Here is a 19,578-nt window from a genome sequence, read left to right as displayed (position 1 = left end):
ACACATACACACACATATATATATACACACATACACACATATATATACACACATACACACATATATATATACACATATACACACATATATATATATACACATATACACATATATATATACACATATACACATATATATACACACATATATATACACATATATATGTATATATATATATATACACATATACACATACACACACACACATATATATACACACACACACATATTTGAGTAAGGAAATATTATAGCTATAAATATATACCTGTAAATATTAAGTTTAAAAATGACTCTTTTTCTTGTCTCAGCCAAAACCTATTCTTTCTTTTATTCAGCAAATATTTCCTAAGTGCCTTATCATGGGCCAAGTAATGTGTGAATAGTAGGGCACAGAGCAAAATAAAGTGTTTCTTACCCACAAAGAAATCCGAGAGGTAGTTCTTTCCTCCCCCACATACAGAGTACAAAGTTAAAAGTATAAAGAATAAAATGACATCCTTAGCATCTCTCACACTGAATTAATTTAGAAAAGTTAGCAATTGAAAATCTCCCTTTCACCGGCTGAGGTTAGCTTCCTCGGTGTGTTTTCTAGTGTTTAAAATAAGTATTTTCCAATTAGGGTGAAATATGTTAGTGACAGCTGCAGAAACCAAAGACTTCTATTTATTCAGCTACCCATTTATCTCTAAGATATCAAGGTAATGCCAGATCCCCAGCTTATCACTGCTTCTAGATGTGCACACAGAATTAAATCTCTATATGCCTTCATTCTGCTTTAATCTCCCTCCTCAAACTGCTAGTAATGAAAAGCCTGTTGATGCCAGTTGGGAAGAGAATTCTTCTGTAGGAAGTTTTTAGCCACCAAAAATCAAGCCTGCCCTATTACAAGTAATATACTGCTCAAGGCTCCCATGTTGTCTTGGCTTAAACTCACACGGCTAAGTTTATATATGGAAGAATTCGGCCCCCATGAGAAGGAAACATTTTTTCAAGGATCTGTGCTGAGCAATGTGTATATATAGATGCTGTAGTCCAGGCACAATAATTAATCTTGGTGTAAGAGGTAGGCATGCTAACCCAAACTATAAATATAATTGCAAGTGTGGTAGCCAAAGCCTCGGACAGAAGAACAAAACGTATTTATTAAAACCACATTCACTCTGTCATGCCAGTTCTAATCTTCTGAGCTTGATGTCACAGTCATGGTCATACTCATCACCACGATGTTTAGAGACTGAATTAGACGATAGCCATGCTTTAAGCACTTGAGGAAGAGTAAGAGAACAAAGTGTGTTTGTTTTCCTAAGCTTATTTATTTTGAGAGAGAGTGAGCGTGCGAGCAGGGGAAGGGCAGAGAGAGAGAGAAAGGGAGAGAATCCCAAGCAGAGCTCTGCTCTGGCAGCACAGAGCCCGATGCAGGGCTCGATCTCACAAACTGTGACATCAGGACTCGAGCAAAAATTAGGAGTCAGATCCTTAACTGACCAAGCCACCCAGGATCCCCAGAAAACAAGGGTTTATGAATTAAGAATTTCTATTGTGTTTATTAATCAAACGGATATATATCTAACGTGGCACACGCAGTCATACCATACATGTATGCATCATGGTAAGATATTATCTCCACCTCATAGGAAGATAAAAATGTCAGTCACACCGTCTCCTATCTTATATAGGTTGAAAGGCTCTAAAACAAAATTGCTGAATTGGGAAAACTGATTCACGAATACAGTTTCATGATGTTTCAGAGTTACATCTTTCTAGAGCAGTGTTGTCCAATAGAACGTTTTGTGTCAAGGGAAGTGTTCTGCATCTGTCTTGGCCAATGGGGGTAATCACTAGTTACATATTGCTGTTAATTTCTTGAAATGTTGCTAGTGCAACTGAGAAAACTGGATGTTTATTTAGTTTCAGTTAACATCCATTTAAACAGCTACAAGGGGCCACTGGCTACCATACTGAACAATATGATCCTATAGCATCTGATTTCTAGTTTTTAAAAGACTCATTTTTACAGTAGTAATTCAATATGCTGCTTTTAGTCCACTGTTATCCAAAAGGTTACGTCAAATATAATTTTATCATCATTCAATAAATGTTTATAGAATATTTTAAGATCACCCCACTGAAGTGGATTTTCTATGTTTCAATAAGATTCCTTCAAGATAGTTGGAGACAAAACTCAGTACATTTCCAGCCTTCTCACCACCACCTTTTCTGCAACATATCAAGGTTTTGGAATTCGTGGTTTAAAATGTTAACAGTAAAATCTAGTCATTGCCTAGGTCAGTCACACCTTCTTAGAACTACTAGCTGCAACTTAAAGCAGGTTGATATTTAGGGTTGGATGTGCCAAGTTACATGTTAACTTCTCTGCTGGCTCCGTAGAAGAAAGATTTGATGTCTGAAAGCAAAGACATGAGAGTACTATGGGCGCCCACTCTTTTAGCCAGCCAACTATTTGATTTATTTGATGAGTGATCTCAGACAACCCTTTCAGGCACTGAACCATCAGAGAGTTATGCTGCCGGGTGATAAGAAACCTTCAGAGATACCTAAATCTTTTACCCTGGGAGTTTCATCTGTTCTGGAATAAAGAACATTTTTATGTATGGTGTTTCTGTCTAGATTGCTATAGGAATATTCAGAAAAGATTCACAGACTTAATCAAATCCATCCTGACAAGGACCTTAAAACAGTACAATATTTACCAAGAATCTGCTAGACAACACTTCGTTTTTATTTTATTTTATTTTTTTGTTTCCCAAAGGTTGAAGGAGTTGTTAATGTATTATACATTGAGAAGTCCATTAATCTTTTGATCAGCATTTGTTTTCCTGTGTTCTCCTTAGAGACAAACCAAGAAATGAGGAATGTTCTTAATTTGGTCTCTGGAGTAATCATAGATATGGATATTGTATCATTTAACAGATGCACTAAACAAACTAGTCATTTTTTTTAATGTACATTTCTATGCACCAAGAATGCAACAACTGGCTTCTTAATTTTACTGAAATTGTGTTTCTAATCTAACGTGGCTGTTTGTCGTATAGAGTCTTGGGCTTTTTAATAGTAGTCAAATCTAAGTAATTTGTCTTAAAAAAAAAAAAGTTGAAATCCTTCCCAGTTACATTGAAGCTGATGTGAAACCTGCTTTTAAAAACGTATACTGTAAAAGTGACACTCTTGGCTGTTGTATCCCACACACAGATCTCTCTCAATATGCATCAGTTTTCACTAAGAAGACTTCATTGTTTATAGTGCAGTCACCTTGCCCTGTGACTCTGCCAGGTATCGCTGCTATGTAATAGAAGCTGTCTTTAAAAGATACCTTCCCCATTTAGAAATTCTTCACCTGAATATTTTCCATCCCTATGCACTAGCTCATCTGTACATAAACAAATCACTGCCTCAGCCATCTGACCCTCTTAGGCGTAAAGCTCAAGTACATGTTTTTCTGAAATCCCTTTTTAGGCAATCCTTTGTGTGTTTTGTCACCTTTCTCTGTGACCTGCTTGTCAGGCAGCGTGGGAGCAGAGGAGGTATGAAACTGTTGTCATGAAAGACAGCCCATGTTTCTGACATGGATTTTACAACACAGGAATTGTCCCCTTCATTTTGATATTTGCATTTGATTTGTGTTGGTGGAAAGTATTTATATATGGAGGTGGTTTTTCTTAGAAAATGAATATAACGCAGTAAAGACCTGATTAGTCCCTGAGTACTACCTCATATTTAGGCATATCTTGAAAGAGATGGTGTTTAGTGCGTTGAAATCCCTTTTCCATCCCCCTTCTCTTCCATTTAAAAATGCTGTCAATAACCGTGCTTGTACAGCTACAAAACTCCAAAAGAACGGTGCTTCAGATATACAAAGAAAAAGCAATTGAGTACAGAGACAAAATTAGTTGCTACATATCAATATTTCACAAGACCGTAAGCATTTCATTTCATTAACATTTTCTTTGAATCACACTACATATTTTTTCAGGGAAAGAAACTTCTATTCATTTTATCTGATCTAAAAATACGAATATGCATGAAGAAATCGAAGCAGCATTGCGGGAAAATGAAAGCAACAGTACAGAATGTTTTGTGGGTACGAATTTGAGCAGGAAGCAGAAAGTGTTTTGAGATAGGAAAAAAATGTTTTCCATTGGGGGATACCCCAGATCAGCCACAATCTGACCTTTGTGTCAAAGGGCGTTAAGGCATTAAAAGCATGCATGTGAACGTAGCTTTTAAAATACCAATAATTGTTAGGAAATCTTTCCTTTATGCTCTGTGAAAGTAAAATTTGGCCTATTTAAGGATACAAGAACTTAGTATGTTCTGGGTGTGTGGTTTTTTGTTTTTTGGTTTCTTGGTAGCTATTATCAATATGAGCTCTAGTGAAAAACGTAAGGTTAAATTATCCTAAATGTTTTGATGATTCCCTTGTATATTCTCCCCAGTGATAGCATAATCTTCCTCCAAATCTTATTTCCTTCTCTACCTTTCCATGTAAGGCTAGGAAGAAGCCATATATTTCTGGCTTCGTATCATCATCTTCAAACCGTCATCAAGGAAAGCTGATATCGTCACTCATTAAACCGCGTCTTATTCAAAACCCATGCTATTTGCTGATACTACTCTTTCCCATACTTTAGGTATAAGCTGCTGAACCCCACATCACTGCCTTTTTCCTCAATGAATCAGTGCTTGCTCACTTTTGTATGCTCTGTTCCAGGGTAACCATCAGTTAGGTACCTGGGAGTTGGTGAAATCAGCGCAATGGAACAGATTGCATTCATGCTTCTCAGCCGCATGTTCCGACATAATCAAGTTATGCTAGGTTATGCAAGGGTATTCAGTAGAAACAAACATCTCTTAAAAGAACCCAGGTTTGTTTATTTATTTGTTATTATTTTTTTTTATTCTCACCACACATTTACTACAGAGTGACTGGGTAAGGTGCTAGGTGAGGGCAGCATTGCAATCACTCAGGGACCTGGGCAGATGGAATAGGTCTCTTGAATGTTGATTTTATACCTTCACCTAATCAATCACCAGATCTGGTCCATTCTCTCTCCAAATTATGTGCCCATCTTCTATTGTTTACTATCACCGTGCCATAGCCTTCTAATTTGGCCTCCATTCCTGCCCCTCTCGGGCATTCTTCAATAAAAGGGAAGATCTTCAACCAGCTATCACTTCCATTCAACAACTCATTGGCCAGAACTAGTTCCAGGGCCTATTTAATATCCAGGGAAAGGTCATCTCGCCCTGTGCCCAGACATTTTATGCACAACATGTAACTACCACAGAGTCTCTCTTCTATTTCTTCTCAATACTGGCCCCCATAATTCCTCAGACTCCTCGACCTCATTTCAGCTGCCTGGAAATGTGGTCCTATCTTCTCATTACCTGCTAACTGCTACAACACAAAAGACCTCAAATTCTGGAATTCCCCTCTCTGACCACTATTTCCCATCACCTCCCAAGCCCTGAGCTGAGAATAGATATAAGAGCAAATAAAGCATATGACTTGACCTTGAAGAACTCACAAGACATTGGGAGAATCGGCGAATCAACCCTACTTCTTCAAAATGCTTACATACAGAGAATGTGTTGGGGACACACACCAAGAGCTCTACACATCCTGGGAATAAAGGACAAGGGCGGAAAGTGAGGGCATCTTTCCTGAACAGTGTGGGGCTACACCAGAGTCTTCAAGTTAGAGTCAGAATTGGCCATTAAACAGTAGAAACTGCACGTGTGAATCCCACCCAGGCAACCATGAGGAGCTATACCATTAGGAGCATGCTGGGTGCCTAGAGATGAAGACAGAGTGATAGGTTGGTGGTAATTCATAAATGACTTTTTTTTTTTATTTTCTTAACTATAATTTATTGTCAAATTGGTTTCCATGCAACACCCAGTGCTCATCCCAACAGGAGCCCTCTTCCAGTCCCCATCACCCACTTCCCCTCTCCCTCACCCCCCATCAGCCTGCAGTTCTCAGTATTTAAGAGTCTCTTATAGTTTGCCTCCCTCCCTCTCTGTAATTCTTTTCCCCCCTTCCTCTCCCCATGGTCTTCTGTTAAGTTTCCCAAGATCCACCTATGAGTGAAAACATATGGTATTTGTCTTTCTCTGCCTGACTTCTTTCACTTAGCATAACACCCGCCAGTTCCATCCATGGTGCTGCAAACGACCAGATTTCATTCTTTCTCATTGCCAAGTAGTATTCCATTGTATATATAAACCACATCTTCTTTATCCATTCATCAGTTGATGGACATTTAGGCTCTTTCCATAATTTGGTTATTGTTGAAAGTGCTGCTGTAGACATTGGGGTACATGTGCCCGTATGCATCAGCACTCCTGTATCCCTTGGTATACAATGTTAAGGACTGTGGGTTTTTATCCTAATGGTAATAAATAGGGAAACTTTAAACAGAGTTGTATTTATACTTAATATTTATATTTTTAAATATAATATGTATCATTCAAGTTTGCTTATTGACCAATATTTCATACTCATTAGAAATACTTCCTTGATTTCTAAACTGACTTTAAAAAAAAACAACTCATTAACTTCTAAACTGAAATTACAATCTTTTTTGAAGTTTATTTATTTATTTTGAGAGAGAGAGAGAGAGGGAGATTATGAGTGGGAGAGGAGCACAGAGAGAGGGAAAGAAGGAATCCCAAGCAGACTCCTCACTGTCAGTGCAGAGCCAGTAAGGTAGGGCTTGACCCCATGAACCACATGAGATCATGACCTGAGCCTAAATCAAGAGTCGGACATTTAACCGACTGAGCCACCCAGGCACCCCTAAACTGAACTACAATCTTAAATTAGATGAACAACAGTAAAGCTCTACAAAAATAGAAGAGTAAAAAAAAAAAATGTTTGCTACTAATTCCATCAGTATAACAATGTTATAATACAAATGTGTTGGCCTTTTAAAATGTTTTCTTCTTGCATCTATTGTATTTATCAATGTGTTTTTATTTATTCACAAAGTTAAATCATATTTTTATGCCTGATAATTTTAGCATAGATGTATTTCAGTACTGTAATTATTAAGACAAACATTAAACAGAAGCAATAAGCTACAGTCCCTGTTAAACCTAAATCTTCATGGTTTAGACAAAGGGCAACTTTCCCTAAAACCTGAAGATTTTTTTCCCTAAATCTATAAAAACAGAGAAATTAATTTATTTCCAATTATCTTACAATGCAGGTATAAGGTGTTCAAAATAAAAGGACCATTTATTTTGATGAAACTATAAATGAAAGTGGTCTGAGTTTAAAAATCTAAAGTTTAGAAAATTGGTGTCATTATGAATTCCCAATAGATCATTGTTAATATTAAAATTTTTTTACCACTTTCCATTCCTCTCTGGATATCTTTCGCAATCTAATGGCAATAAAATTTTCTCTAAAATCCATGCAATTTTTAAAAAATCTAGACGTCTTTCCCACAATTATTCATTCTTTCCACTTGGCAGATTCAGACTGAGCTAATGGTTCTGTAAGTAGACATATTGATTAGCCAGAAGTCAATTTCCAAGCTACTCCAGCATTCTAGCTTTCTTAGACAATTTTGTGGGTTTTGTTTTGTTTTGTGTTTTCTTTGTTTCCATTTTGTGGAAGACGTCCCTGTCTTCTTTCACACCTCAAATTGGGTAATCCTGCCCTTTCTATCCTTACACTTTTGAGAGTACGTTTTTTTCTTGTCTTCTTTTGTTTATGTTGACTTGAAATAGTGTATATGCAAGCACTTCTTCTGGGAGGGAGTGAAACAGAAGACAGCAGGGCCTGCCTTACTTGGTTGCAAGTAGGGCTGATTCCAAAATGTATTTCACAAGAGAGGTCTTCAAGAGTACTAGGGAGTAGGCAATATGTTACCGATTTGAACTCCGAGCTTGAGAGACAGCTGTAAACTAGAAAAGGAAAACACAATAGTAACCGAACTCCACCAACTAGAGCCAGTAGGCAGTAGGGAAATTATAGAAATGAAACAGGTACTCTCAGTATGGAACAAGTAGGGGTGGAGGAAGATATGTTCCTAGCTCGAGCACCAGACCGATCTGATCACAAACTTACCACAAACACCGAATTCCAGCCCTGACATTTTCCTATTATTTTAGTGTTTGTGATTCCCAGAATTAAAGACTGGACTTGAGATAGCAAAACTAGGCTGGAAAATATCACAGGCACTTCAGAAAAATTATTGCTTTAACTACCAGTTTTATGAAATGCTGTGACCTCTTAAAATTGGCTTCATTATTACTGCTGCTCTTTTATTTCACTGGCCTATTTATATCAATATGTTATATATTCAAACAAGCCTTGATCTTTATAAATTTCAGTTTTAAGTCTCACTTGGAGCTGGGAGTCAAAACCAGACAGAATATGGTTTTTGGGCTTTTCGTGAATGCCAAAGCCCATAGCAGGCAAGTGGGGGTGGGGGGTGGAGATAAAGCCTTATTGAATGAATTCTTACCTCCATCAATAAAAAAGAGAAAGAAAATGTCACTTGGGTGCTTTCTTTGTTCTGAGATCCCGTACACTAGAACAAAAAGGCTTGGAGCTTTGGACAATTTCTGAGAGTATCTATCAGGGACTTCCCATCCACTTCTCACCTGCACCTTCCTCAGTCCGTTTCCCTCCTTCACATAAGACACTAAATGGGATATTGTGGTGCAAGACGTCCTCTGTAAGTTGCTCAGTATTTTTCTTTCTCCATTTTGTTATGTTGTTTGGGATTCTTATTTCCCTGCTCCCACAAAGACTCCTACTTCAGTATCAGTCCAAGGCCACTTACAAGGGCCAAAAATTCACGTTTGTGACACTCAGCCTTAGACATCCTTCAAAGAACCTTGTCGCCTGGAATAAGATAATGACTTTATTTCACCTTTAATACTTTCTTAATGCTCACACCTTAGGGTGGCAGAGCACATAAGAGGGTGCAAAACACTTTCACACATCCTTCCATTTAATCTTCACCACCGCCTGGAAACCAAGCGAGGCAGGCTTCTCATTTTTCACATGAGAAATCGGGGGGATCAAGAGAGAATCTAGGCAACGCAAATCCAACCCTCCCGGCCCAAGGCCTGAATTTTGTATGTCATCCAGTTGCCTTTAGATTACTTCATGTCATTTTCTATTTTAAATGGCGTGATCAGATTTGCATTTCAATGAGATACATGGGAGATATATTTAAGAGAGGCAAGTTTGCAAGTACAGAGGTCAGGTAGCTAGAAGTTTAGGCAAAGCATGATGCAGGTCGGAACTAGTTCAGTGGTGACAAGACGGAATGGGAAAATATTTAGGAGATAAACATGGCATGTAAATTGTTACCAGATTGTGAAGCCCTTTAGCAAAACAAACATTAAGTAGGTTCGAGTTAACTCCGTTGCCAATTTAGTCGTTATCTGATGATTCAAAGGAAACTTTCAACATCACAAAATGCCTTTAAGTTCTCAACACCAAATGTCATGTACTAAATACATACAGAAGTGCAAGCTAATAAAGATATATCTTTATTCATCAGAGATTTGCTAATTAGGAGAATTAAGCACCAAGTTGGGAAGCAACAAATTAGTAGCAGAAAGACTTAGAAAGCCTTCTGTCTTCATTCACATTCACTCTCCTACAGTATTTCACCTCTTTTCCTTTCTTACCACGTCCTGCCAACCGATGGCCTTTCTCTTAAGTAGAGATACGATAGAGGTAATAAAGACACCCAGAGGAGACCTGTTTCATCTTTCCCTTTCCAGTGTCACCGCCTCCATACGTCTGCACCCACATAATCTGTTATTATCCCTCCTGGAGTGGAAGACGTGTCCCTACCTCTGAGACCAACCACTACACCTGCGTCTAAACCCAGCCCTTCTCAAGGACACTGCTTCCCTGATCATCCTCTTTCTCTCCGCATACACTTGTTCCTCTCCACTCCCTCATGCTTGTCAGAATACGGTGATGCCTCAATGCCATGCTTCCATAAAAAACCTTTTCCTGACTGTACATCCTCATCCAACGAATGTCTCATTCCGTGTTGTCCTCATCAGCAACTCTGTACTCAGCTGTCCCTCACATTTACTGTTTCCGCCTCCTAATCTTTTCTGTCTCCTCTCGTGAGGATTTGGTATTCACCGTGCTCTGCAGCAACTCATTTAACCCAAGCCAATGTTCAGAATTCACCAATAAAAAAATAAATGTCTCATCGTTCAGGCATTTGATAAGAAAAACATTTAAATTATTTATATGAATTTGTGTACAATGATTCAAATTCATGATACTGAGGATAAGAAGAGTATTTTTGTTTGTAATTATCACATGATTGAAATGATAGAGTTGCCTGAAGTCTGACATAGTAACTCGCTTTCATGAATTCTGGTATGCATGATGTCAAACAAAGTAAGCATTTTTCCTTTCTTATTTTATTTTTTCCATCCTTCCTTCCTTCTCTCATTTCTTCTTTCCTCATTTCATTTCTCTGTCACTTCTTTTTTTTTAATCGACTGAGTACCTTTGGTTCTAGCTCGATAGGACTGAATGAAATCAGGCAGACTTCAGTGATGGCAGTTGAATTGTGCATCAACATAGTAGCATCGTATTCATCTCTTAAATTATTTTTAGTTGTGCAGAAGATAAATTACGTGTGATTTCTAAAGGAACTTTGTCAAGCTCTAGCAAACTAGTTTAATTATGAAAAATTAAATTTTCTGTAATGATCTCTTCTTTTGAGTGTTTAATATAAAATTACATTTGCTCAGTCGTGAACTTAGGTCTTAGACTTTCAAGTGGTTTTTAGAATTTTAGATCACTATGTGTAAGTGTAATTGTAGCCTTCCTCTAGTTTTTGGCACTTAAATCACTTAAAAATTAAAAATTGTCGGTGGAACTGTACCTCTTTTAATTAAACTGAAGCAAAGATAATGGATTTCCTCCCTAAAATCGGAAACATCTTATTGCCTGGTGGAGCCAATACATATACACGATGAATCTGGGTTAGTTTTGTAAACAGCACGGCAAAATGCTACTTCTCTTGCTTCAGAATTTCAGTAATTATGATGTAATGGTATAATTATTTTTCATATAACAAATATCCTTGCATTATAATATGAATAAAAGGAAAATATTTCTTATTCTTATTTTTCTTTAAAGTCATATTGGGGTTTCTAGGGAAATGTTGGGAAATGCAACAGAACATGACCAAGGCTTAGAATTATCTGAGCCTCTAAGAACTGTCAGCAGCTGCCATCGTTTAAATTCCACTTACATGGGAAAGGCATGTGAGAGGTAAAACTGGCATACAAAAGGCAAAATAGACAAGTCGTTCCAATTAAAGAAGAGTTCTGATTTAAAAACTTCCCATTGTCGGGGGGCGCCTGGGTGGCGCAGTCGGTTAAGCGTCTGACTTTGGCTCAGGTCACGATCTCACGGTCCGTGAGTTCGAGCCCCGCGTCGGGCTCTGGGCTGACGGCTCAGAGCCTGGAGCCTGTTTCGGATTCTGTGTCTCCCTCTCTCTCTGACCCTCCCCTGTTCATGCTCTGTCTCTCTCTGTCTCAAAAATAAATAAACATTAAAAAAAATTTTTTTAAATAAAAAATAAAATAAAAACTTCCCATTGTTTAAGTGGAATTTTCCTTCATTGGAAGGTAAACTCAAAAGTCAGCTTCAGTGATAATGAAATAATAACTTCTGGAAGTAATTCAAAATGAAACATTGCTGTTCATAATTTAGTAATCAAAGTAATTTTAGTAACAACAGTTATATTGAATGGTATCACTGATTTAAGTCTTTTTTCTATGTAAACAAAGCGGAAGAAGTTAAGTCTGCCAAGAATTACTTTGTCAGTCGACCTACCTAGGAAAGACACAACAACAGCAGCAACATTGAATACCTGATTGATAGCAACCATAAAACGGAAAAAGAAGAAGGCATTCTAGATTTAGCAAACATTCACATTAAGGCCTACATAAAATGTATGGATTTTTTTTTCAACTGTAGAGTAATGTAAACCAGTTTAGAACCAATACATGTGGGTCACGTTTAAGCTCAGAAGTCTCATTCTTTTTGTGGACACAGTGATGTGCTAGGGATTGCCTGTTTCATTTCAGGCTTGGCGCATGTGGAGGCTTCTATTCATACATGCTTGTACTACGTTTAACGTTTATGCTATGCTTGATTTAAATGGGACACCATATATATGTCAAGGAGATCTACTAGTGAGCTACATGATGAAGGCGATGGGAACCATCCACAGACTGGGATAGGTTCTGCTAGGCTGTGAAAAAATAAAAATGTTAAAAAGAAACACACCTTAACTATTGGAGAATATGTGTTGCTGTAGAAAACAGATAGCAAAAAGTTTGAAGGCAGAGTTGCAGAAAATTAAAAGTAGATCTAGGGTTGTGTAGGTAAGTAATGCGACCGAAATCTGAGGTGTGGAAAACAAGTGTGAAAATACATTTCCTTAGCATTAACTGGTAACATTCATTGGTATCTTATTAGTCATCTGTCACTGGGTAAATGTCGAGTTGCAAATGACTTCAAAATCTCAGAGGCTTGGGGCACCTGGGTGGCTCAGTTGTTTAAGCGTCTGACTCTTGATTTCGGCTCAGGTCATGACATCGTGGTTTGTGAGTTTGGGCCCTATGTGGGGCTCTGTGCTGACAGCATGAAGCCTACTTGGGATTCTCTCCCTCCCTCTCTCTCTCTCTCTCTGTCCCTCCCCACTCACATGCATGTGCTCCCTCTCTCTTTCTCTCAAAGTAAATTAAAAAAAAAAATCTCACAGGCTTATAACATCAGTGGTATAATTCTTGCTCTCATGAGTGCAGCTAACTGTGGCTGTGCTCTGAATATCATCTCATTCTTGGATTGGTTAAAGGAACCACTCCTGGGCGCCTGGGTGGCTCAGTCGGTTGGGCATCTGACATCAGCTCAGGTCATGATCTCATGGTTCGTGAGTTCGAGCCCCGCGTCGGGATCTGTGCTGACAGCTCAGAGCCTAGAGCCTGCTTTGGATTCTGGGTCTCCCTCCCTCTCTGCTCCTCCTCTGCTCACACTCTGTGTCTCCCTCTCTCTCACAAAAATAAATAAACATTAAAAAAAATTTAAAAATAAAGTAACCACTCTTATTCTGGAATATGCCTTTTCATGCAAAGGGAAAGAGCAGGAAAGTAGAAAGTCACATAATGGCTTTTATATAGCTTCTCATTTCCATCCACATTTCAGTGGCAAAAGCAAGTCACAAGAACAATAGTGGCACCATGGAACTCAATGGAAATATGGATGTGGAAAAGAATTATACAGTCCTTTTATTGGAAAGTGTAGAAACATAATGGGAAAAATAAAACAATCTACTATAAATGTCATATGTCAATAATGTTTTTCATGGTGAATGTGAGACTATAGATAAGTTTGAAAAGTTAGAGCAAATGTGTCACAAGTCGGTCATTTAACAATGACAGGCGGGAGTCTTCGTTAGTACAGAAATCTCTGGCCTTTGCCTTTGAAATTAACAAAAGCAAGTAGGGCAGCTGTGTAAAGTAGAACTAATTTTAAAAAGGCAGAAGTGTGATACATGACAATAAATATGCAAAATGTAAACTACAGTAATTAAAAATATATTGCCATAAAGTTCTTAAATTGTCCGTGAAGTAATAAAGAGGCATACTGTAATTCTTTTGTTGTTTTTTTGGGGAAGGCAGATCCAATTTTATTAGAAATATACTATTCCTGTAGATCTTTAAGTACTCTTCCCAAATTCTAGTATACAGAATTTTAGATGATACAAAAATCGAGTTTGCTTGTTTTTTTTTTATTTAACGCACTTTATAATTCTTAAAGCAACCGCCAAAATAATAACATAAAAAGTATAACCAAGAAAATTAGAAGAGATAAGATAAAATGAACAAGATGGAATATTTGATTCACCTAAATGAAAGAAAACAATAAGATAGAAAAGACAACAGAGGAACCCAAAAAGATAGGCCAACTATGAATCAAGTACCAAGTTGATGGGCTTAAAATCAAACATCTTGATTATTGCATTAAAGTAAATTCATGAAATGCCCTGATTAAATGCAGACATATTCGGCCTGGGTAAAAAAGAAAGATCCAACTGTATGTTGTTTTCAAGAAACACCCTTTAAACATGTAACAGACATGTTGGGTGTAAGTAAATAGAAACAGTAAGCAAACAAAAGCTGCTATGAATATATACATTTCAGAACAAAGTTGATTTCAAGATGAATAGTGTTACCAGAGATTAAAAGGGGGCACTTCATAACAGTAGAAAGGTCACTTATTTAAAAAGACATAAGACTGTTAAATGTTTACACACCCAATATCAAAGCTTCCAAATACAGGACAAAAGAAAATAACACAGCAAAAGAGTGCTAAAAATAATTTTACTGTCACTGATAGAGATTTTAAATACCTTTCTCAGGAAAAGATAGAACAATTAAACAAAAGCTTAGTATAGTTATGGATGCTTCGAATAATATGAACCATCACCTTAAGCTCATTAACATTTATAGAAAACTACTCCTCAAAAGAAGTTACACCTTCTAAGATGCATGTGGAATATTCAAAAAGATAGATCATGTTCTGAGCCATAAAACAAGTTTCAGTAATTTCAAAGAATTTAAATTAAACAGAATATGTTCTTCATCCATGATAGAATTATTAAAGATGAATAAAAATAAGATAGCCTGGAAAAGCCTCAAATAGTTTGAGGTTAAAAACACACTTACTAAAATAATCCATGGACCAGAGGGGAAAAAACCCAAAGGATATTACAATATATATTTTGAACATAAATACATGAAAACACAATATATCCATATTCATGGGATGCAGCTAAAACAGTCTTTAGAAGGAAATTTATAGATTTAAATGACTATCTTAGGAAATATTAAAGGTAGAAAATCAAGCTTCCATTTTGAGAAACTAGAAATACAATAGGGGTGTCTGAGTGGCTCAGTCAGTTGAATGTTTGGCTCTTGGTTTCTGCCCAGGTCATGATCTCAGGATTCATGGGATTGAGCCCTGCATTGGGCTCTGCACTGACAGTGTAGAGCTTGCTTGGGATTCTCTCTCTCTCTCTCTCTCTCTCTCTCTCTCTCTCCCCCTCAAAATAAATAAATATTTTAAAAAAGAAAAGAAAAATAATAAAGTAAACCCTGACTGTATGGCAGAAAGGAAATAATAAGCATAAGGGCAGAAATCAATAAATAGAAAATGTAAATAGCCTTGTATAGCGAAGTCAAATGATAGTATCGTCATACACAAACTTTCTTAAAATAGAGAAAGTGGGAAAACTTTCAATTCATATCATGAGACAGTTTTATTCCTGATACTAAGACCAAACAAGAACAATATAAGGGAAGAAAATCACTGCCAGTATATCCTATGAACACAGATTTTTAAAAATTGAACAAAATATCATTAAATGAAATCCAGCATTATATAAAAGGATTAAGCTGGACTTATCCCAACAATGGGAGGTTGGCTTAACATGAAGATCAATCAGCATATTTCACTACATACACAGGTCAAGAGGAAAAAACCCTGTCCATAGGGGAAAAACAAAGAACCTCAGCCTCTACCTCACGACTTCTGACAGCGTTCACATCTGACAAAAATTGAAACCTAAATATATTCAAGATTCCTGCAACTTGAGAATAAAAAAGAGAAACAAGAATAATTTGTACTTGACACTCAGTTGTCCAAGAGATGTAAAAACTAACGTGTGCAAAAAGTCTTTTACCAGCTTGATTAATAAATACTCAGTTATTGTTTCCAGCTAGTGACTGAAAACAACCATGTTTTGCCACAAGAAAATGGTACATTTTGATATATTCATTTAACTGAATACCAAGCAATAAAGAGAAATAAACTGCTGATACACATTGCTACCTGAATTAACCTCAAAAACTATGATGCTGAGTGACAAAGGTGAGCACAATAATTAAGTACTGTGTGATTCCCCTGATGTGATTTTCTAGAATAGTTAAAACAGGTTTCCGCGGTGACAGAAATCAGATCACTGATCTGCCTTATTTAGAGACAGAGTGGAGGTAGGATGATGGCTGGGAAGGGGGCACAAAGGAACCTTCTGGGATGACAGAGTTGTTCCTTGTCTTGATGGGCATTCCCCAAAACTGATTGAAAGATACACTTAAGATCTGAGCATTTCAATGAATATAAATGTTAGTGCAATTTTTGACAAAATAAGTGACATTGAATAACTGTTTGAACGTTATTATTTCGTGATGTTTTCAGACATGGCATAACACAGGTTAGGCTAGCAAGAGACCCAGGAGACACTACAGTGAGTCAGGAAGAGAATATGGCCCAGCAGGCGCATCCAATGTGAAGACCTGTGTTGGGCCAGAACAAGGTGGTGATAAACGAACTTTGGTAACCTCCAGATGAAACCACCAGGGGCAAGGAGAATTGAGAGAGAAGTGATTTGGTTATCTCTTATAATCCCCCAATTCAGGATCTCCAGGGATGAAAACAGGGCTAACTACAGGGCTGCACAATTGATAAAACATGCTTGTAGGAGCACTGCCTCCTTCACCCCTCACATTTCCCTCAGTCAGTTGCTGAAATCTAAGTTTCTACAGAATACAGGGAAATAATGATTTTTACCTCACAAAATAAAAGGATTAAAATGCAAATGCATAGTTGAACTAATACTTTAGAATAAATGACTTTTACTCCCATGTAATCAGTGGACGAATGCAAATGATGAAGCACTGACCCTTCTCATTTCTGACAACGTAGAAAGAACGGGAAGAAGAAATAGTCCAATTCGATACACATTTACTGAGCATCTACCGTGTGCTAAATCAGTGGTTTTCAGGCTTTTATGACTGTGACCTTTAGTAAGAAATGAAATTTATATTGCAGCTCTGTGTAGATGTACATACGGATAACTAAAACAGTGTTGTAAAATAAAACCTATACTTGCTAAACGAGATGCACTCAGTGTTTTCTATTCTGGTATATTCTCTCTCATGTTTACAAAAACTCTGGTAAGTGACCCACTACCTTTTCACTACCCGCTAATAAATTATGGATTGTGGGTTGAAAAACACAGTGCTACCCTTGCTACCCAGAATGTGGTCTGTGGACCCAGAGCATCGGCCTGTGGGAGCTTGTAAGAAAAGCATAACCTCGCACCTACCGAATCAGAACCTGCATTTTAATCAAACCTCCGGATGCTCCCTGTGGACTTTAATGCGTCACAAGTCCTGTGCTCAACAACGCAAAGAGAGAATGCTCGGGACAAAGTCTTCTTGCCTAGGGCAGAGATTCTTAAGCAGGGATGGTCCGTTTTTTAGAATATACGTATCCAGGCATCAAGGCTACAACTCCAGTGTCTACAAGGATATCCTAGGCAGTTATGCCAAAAACTAAAATAAATGAACAAAATCTACCAGAGCTTCTGAGCCCCACCCTATTTAATAACCACTCGTCTGCTTGCTTCAATGAAAACCACGTACCAATTTATTACAAAGGTGCAAGCCTATGCTTCAGGTAATATGGAGCGATGTGACTTTAGTTTTCATTGTGGATGACTTCAAATACAATCACTTTATTCCCTGAATATTTATTGATGGAGGCATTGCCACTGCTACTTCTGAATTGGCCGCTTAATCCGTATGGGAGAATTTGCAGACATCTTCATTCTACCAATAACCGTCCGTTTATAGAAATGAAACATGACTTCGAGTAGAAATATTAGTAGTGGTTCTGCTGAGTTAGCACAACCCATCCCCTAGATTACTTCCAGTAGATCCGTAACCTCGGATCTCAACTGCCAAAGAAAACGGAGCTGCCCCTAAGTGGCCGTAACTGCTCATTAAGGACCTTCCCGTTGCGTTCGTATGTTTCCTGAGTGGTGGGACGTTTTAGTCTGGAAGCTGCTAATCTTGCTAACACTAAAAGGCTCTCTCCCATTAGCAGCTTCTGTGTTGCATTAATAATAAGAAAGTAATAAAGAGGCCGCAGCTGTTCGTTCTCTCCTGAGGAGAGACCACAGCTTCCTTCTTATCCCCATGGTCCACTGTATTAAAGTAATAGAGTGGATAATAACTGCTGTCTATTCTATCTAAAAGAAGTCTAAAATTCCTTCTTCTTTCTGGGGAGGAATACCTTTTCTCAAGTCTTCCAAATTTAAAACTATACCCTCCATACTTTTGTAATTGAACTTGTCTCTTTAATTCATAATTCTTTTGAAATGTGAGTGCAAACCATCAAAAACAGAGGGGGAAGAAAAGTTGCTTTGGAAAAACTAAATATTTCTACCTTTCCTGAAAAAAACTATAAAACAGTGAACTCTTTCAGATATCTTCCTGTCTTTTTTTTTTTTTTTTTTGGTAAATCAAATCACGTGCACAGCAGTAAATTAAAGAAAAGCGAGGAATAAAGTCCTCTGCTTTTGTAAATGTTAAAAACTCTCTTGCTATTAGAGAATAAATGAGGAAAATATCATATTAAAACAAAATAAGTAGGATTGGATTTGTTAGTTTCCGTGTGCTTCTTAATACATTCTGTCTTTGTTAAAGACAATGTGATCTTATTAGGGTCCATAAAGATTGGAGAAATTTCCATACTTAATTGCTTAGTTTCTTTTTCTATTGAAAATAGTTAACGTTTTGCAGAAGTGCACTTTTATTTATTTTTTTTAAATTTTTTTTTAACCTTTATTTATTTTTGAGACAGAGAGAGACAGAGCATGAACGGGGGAGGGGCAGAGAGAGAGGGAGACACAGAATCGGAAGCAGGCTCCAGGCTCTGAGCCATCAGCCCAGAGCCTGAGGCGGGGCTCGAACTCAGGGACCGCGAGATCGTGACCTGAGCTGAAGTCAGCCGCTTAACCGACTGAGCCACCCAGGCACCCCAGAAGTGCACTTTTAAAGATCCTCTTGATTTATGGGGCACCTGGGTGGTTCGGTCAGTTAAGCGCCCAACTCTTGGTTTCAGCTCAGGTCATGATCTCACACCTTCGTGGGTTGAAGTCCCACTTCTGGCTCTGTGCTGCCAGTGCCCGGCCTGCTTGGGATTCTCTCTCTTCTCTCTGCCTCTGCCCAACTTGCATTGTCTCCATCTCTCTCAAAAATAAAATAAAAACAAAAATGTTTAAAACAGAAAGATCCTCTTGATTTACGTCTGTTTTTTTTTTTTTTAAGTATATGATCTGTCCACAGAATAAAGTAGTTAGGTTATTGCAATTTGTCATCTATAACCAAAACTATTTTTACTTTCAACTGTATATTTTTTTAACTGGATAAATAGTAATCCATCATCTCAAAAGTGTTGCTCAGATTTTCATTCCTTGGAGTCAAAATATTTGAGTGCAACTTACATGACTGTGTCCTGATTTTGAAAAGTTAATTTTGTAATTAAGTTATATATTGCATATTTTATACTTGTAATTTATGGGAGAAAAAAAGACCAATATGAATAATTTTCATCAATGAGAATATGTATTTTTTAAATGAAATATATGTTCATAATCCTCCTGGAGGAAATCACTGTGATGGGCTCTGTGCAAT

The 19,578-nt window shown here is 37.5% G+C and overlaps 1 protein-coding gene across 2 annotated transcripts in view; it reads left to right on the top strand.

Annotated features, from left to right (window-relative positions):
- TMEFF2 (transmembrane protein with EGF like and two follistatin like domains 2) overlaps positions 1 to 19,578 on the top strand; it is a 232,074-nt gene that overhangs the window by 112,153 nt on the left and 100,343 nt on the right. The gene's annotated exons all lie outside the window — the stretch shown is intronic.

The sequence above is a fragment of the Herpailurus yagouaroundi genome, unplaced genomic scaffold, assembly GCF_014898765.1.
Source record: "Herpailurus yagouaroundi ecotype Mexico unplaced genomic scaffold, PumYag 140, whole genome shotgun sequence".
Classification (NCBI taxonomy): domain Eukaryota; kingdom Metazoa; phylum Chordata; class Mammalia; order Carnivora; family Felidae; genus Herpailurus; species Herpailurus yagouaroundi.
The sequence above is the reverse complement of the archived record's forward strand: the minus strand, read 5'-3'. Positions and strand labels throughout refer to the sequence as shown.